The sequence below is a fragment of the Humulus lupulus genome, chromosome 6 (genome assembly GCF_963169125.1).
Source record: "Humulus lupulus chromosome 6, drHumLupu1.1, whole genome shotgun sequence".
NCBI lineage: Eukaryota > Viridiplantae > Streptophyta > Magnoliopsida > Rosales > Cannabaceae > Humulus > Humulus lupulus.
In genome coordinates, this window is record NC_084798.1 from 107825378 (window position 1) to 107829439 (window position 4062).

At 31.6% G+C, this 4062-nt stretch overlaps 1 pseudogene; it reads left to right on the forward strand.

Moving 5' to 3' along the window:
* Positions 1–1280: 1280 nt before the first annotated feature.
* LOC133782425 (heterodimeric geranylgeranyl pyrophosphate synthase small subunit, chloroplastic-like) lies at positions 1281–2816 on the forward strand (annotated as a pseudogene).
* The last annotated feature ends 1246 nt before the right edge of the window (positions 2817–4062 follow it).

Genomic DNA, 4062 nt, shown 5'->3' on the forward strand with positions numbered 1-4062 from the left:
CTATATTTATGGAAGACAATCTCTAATATAAGTGTCTAGGGGTGTTTATAGGATGGCATCCAATGTTTTTAAGCCCATCCGATCCGATTCAATCATCCAATTGGATGTTGGATTTTTGGAACCGATCCGATCCAATCATCTTGAACCAACCGATCTGATCTGATCCAATGGATGATTGGATCGGTTCGGTTCCATCTATTGGATGCATCCATTGGTTATCCGTTGGATCAGATTGGATCCATCCGATCTTTTAAAACCTTTATTTAGGCTGATTTTTTTTTTAAAAATATTATTTCAATTATAAAAACACTAATTACTCATCAAAATAATAAAAATATTTAATTGTAATGATTTAGAAGTTTACAACACAAATCTAATATAAAATTAAAAACATAAGTCTTAATAATTTGTAGGAATCCAACATAAAATTACAATAATACATCATAATTAATATAAAAAAGTTTAGTACATCAAATATAATATATGTAAACAGTAAATGTAATAAAATATAATATATTTTAACTTTAAAAAAATATATAATATTTTTTTTATCTGAATATTAATTGGATGGTATTGGATCATTATTAGATTGGATCGGTCGGATGGATCCATTGGATTTACATGTCATCCAAGAACTGACCGATCAAATATTGGATTTTTAAAAATGTCATCCGATCCAATCCAATCATGATTGGATATCCAATTTTTAGCGATCAGTTGACATTGGATCGGTCGATTTGTTATTGGATCGGATCGTTTCTGCAAAGCCCTATAAGTGTCCATGCAAATATTATTATGAAAAAATGAACGGGAAAATAACAAACTATCATCTTTTACACAATATTAATAAGGTACGTATGTCTAAATACACAAATGTTGATTAAAAATAATAATGCACCGATTGATAAAAGGTATAAGAGCTTTTTTAGAATTGATATTGAAATAAATAGATATAAAAAAATGATACAACTTTACTGAAAACTATTATTATTATTATTATTATAAAATAGGTGGAATCACACAAATTTGGTGCGCTATAATATTAATATTTAATAGTACATATACAAATACCCTCCATATGCCTTGTAAAGTCGATCACTACCAAGTCAAAGAAAACAAATCACTAACTTACCTAACATGTGAGCATGTTTTTCTTCTTCTCAAAAAATAAAAACCAAAGAGAAAAAGAAAGAAAACGTCATCATAAATTATTTTGATTACAAGAAAACACGCCACCAATTTTGTTTTAAAGCACATGTTCCACCACTGCTCTCCTTACTCCTTTTTTATTTGTTGGGTGAGCTCTAAAGCTTCATCAATGGCAGTTTATTATTATAATCTCCAAATTAATTGCAGCCCAAGATTTGTTCATCAGTTTTACGCTCCACGTTTCACGTGTAAATCCAATAAGCCGTTATGTCACGTACCCATGAAAACCACCATGTCCCAACATCAACATCAATCGTCGTATTCCGCTTCAATAACAGCTGATATAGAGGCCCATCTCAAGCAATCCATCACTCTTAAGCCTCCTCTCTCAGTCCATGAGCCCATGTACAATTTGGTCTTTTCCGCACCACCAAATTCGGCCCCGTCCTTGTGTGTGGCGGCGTGTGAGCTCGTTGGGGGCCACCGGAGCAAGGCCATAGCAGCGGCCTCCGCCTTGCGCCTCTTGCACGCGGCCAACTTCACTCATGAACACCTGCCCTTGACGGACAGCCCCAGTCCAAGCCCCGTTATCCACAATTCTTACGACCCAAGTATTCAGCTCCTTATGCCGGACGCAATTCTCCCTCTTGGGTTCGAATTGTTGGCCCAATCTTATAATCCAGCCCAAAATAATTCCGATCGGGTTTTGCGGGTCATTGTGGAGTTCGCGCGAGCCTTTGGATCAAAAGGGATTCTTGATGGTCAATACCGTCAGAGAGTAGTCAGCATATCGAACGGTGATGAAGTGGACAACGCTGAGCGGGTCGATTGCTCCGGTCGTGAAAAGGAAGGTAAGATGCACGCGTGCGCTGCTGCATGTGGGGCCATTCTTGGAGACGCAAATGAGGAAGAGACAGAGAAGTTGAGGACCTTTGGTCTTTATGTGGGTATGATTCAAGGATATTCCATTAAATTTATGAGAGAAAGAGAAGAAGAGAAGGAAGCAGAGAGAACCATTAAGGAGCTTAGGAATTTGGCTCTCAAGGAATTAGAACATTTCCATGGAAGAAAGTTAGAGCCAATTTCAAGCTTTATTTATTGTCTATAAAAAATCGGACAATTATCATGGAGGTGTTTTACTTTAAACTCTATTGGTGCGGGGTTTTCAGTGTTCTTGACCTGTGAACAGTTTTCGGCAAGATTTTTTTTTATGACCGTGTATATTATAGTTGTTTAGAGCATCCTGCAAATTTTCAGAAAATTCTGAATAATTTACAGTACTAAAAACTAGATTAAAACATGTTATTCACGCGCATAAATAAAATTAGTCACGCGTGCAACAACCTGTTTAAACTTAGTTTTTGGTACTGTAAACTATTCGGAATTTTCTGAAAATTTGCAGATACTCTAAATAGCTACAATATACATGATCATAAAAAAAAATTGCCGAAAACTGTTCACGGGTCGAGAACATTAAGAGTCCTACTGATATGGCTTAAAATAAAGCTCCTATAAAAGAATTGTCTAAAAATCTTATTATTACTTTTGTTGTTGAAAATATATTTCTCATTGTTTTTTAATCTTATATGTTTATCTTTCAAAGAAAAATCCTATATGTTTAGAAATCAAATAAAGAATTTGTTTTTGGAAAAATTGATTCCATAAAATACTAATTTGTCCATTCTTAAAGAAGTTATATGGATTTCTAATGAAGTTATATGGATTTCTAATGCAAATTTTGGACATAGCAGTGTGATCTTGAAAGTATAAAAAATCTTTTAGACCAAAATAATATTATTTCAAACATGTTAATATTGTGATTTTCATTGAAAACTTTAATTTTCAATTTTTTTATAAATTAAGCACATAATTTTATTATTGTTTTTTAGTAAAAGAGGTGTATGATTTATTATAAAATATATATCTCTTCTGTGTAAAAAGTGTGTAGATAACGGAAATTCTTGATTTTAATGATTTGTTTGGTTAACTTTAACATAATATACTAAATATATTATATAATATATTTTTAAAACTAATTAAAAATAGATATTTATTAATTATATTAATATAAATTCGAATATTATAAAAGTTCATTTTATAATAATATTTTATATAAGACTACATATATAATAGAGTAAATGATGGCTAAAATACTCAATATTTTCAAAAATGTTACACTTTTATACTATTTTTGTTTGCGATAAATATACTCAATGTCTTCAAAATGTTACACTTTTATACCCAAGTATCTTTTTTTGCGGTAAATATACCTAATATTTTTAAAAAGTTGCACTTTTATACTTATTTTTTAAAATTATTTTGAGAAGTAATAAGAAAGTGAAGGGAAAATATAGAATTTTGGTTATTTTTAAAATTGTAAATTATTTTCACTTATAAAATAATAAAAAAAAATTAAGATTAGTAAAATTAATACAAAAAATTAAAACATCTATTTTTCCTTTATTTTTTTTTTTAAAAAAAACTTATATTTTAAATTGATAAAAATATATAAGTTTTTAATTATTCTAAATCATTTTTATTTATTTTAATAAAATATTTATTAATGTTTATTTTTAAAATAATTATTTTGAGAATGAATAAGAAAGAGAAAATAATTTAAAATTTGAAAAATAAATAAAGTCCTATATCTTTCTGTGGATATCAAAAATCCACCAAGAAAAAAAAAGTTTCTAGTCCCTTAATGAAGTAAGCAGCTGAGGGGCACCAAGGGCGCCAAGTACGCGATGAAGGCAGAAGGTTATTACAGGCCAACAAAATGTCAGACATTCGCAGGGCCCTACGCATCACGAGGTCATTCCAGGCCTCCAAGCCGCATCACCTCGTAAGACGCCTCTGTCACGTGCACATGGCCCTTAGCCATGCCCCGCGGAGTCAAGGACCCAGCCTCGCGAG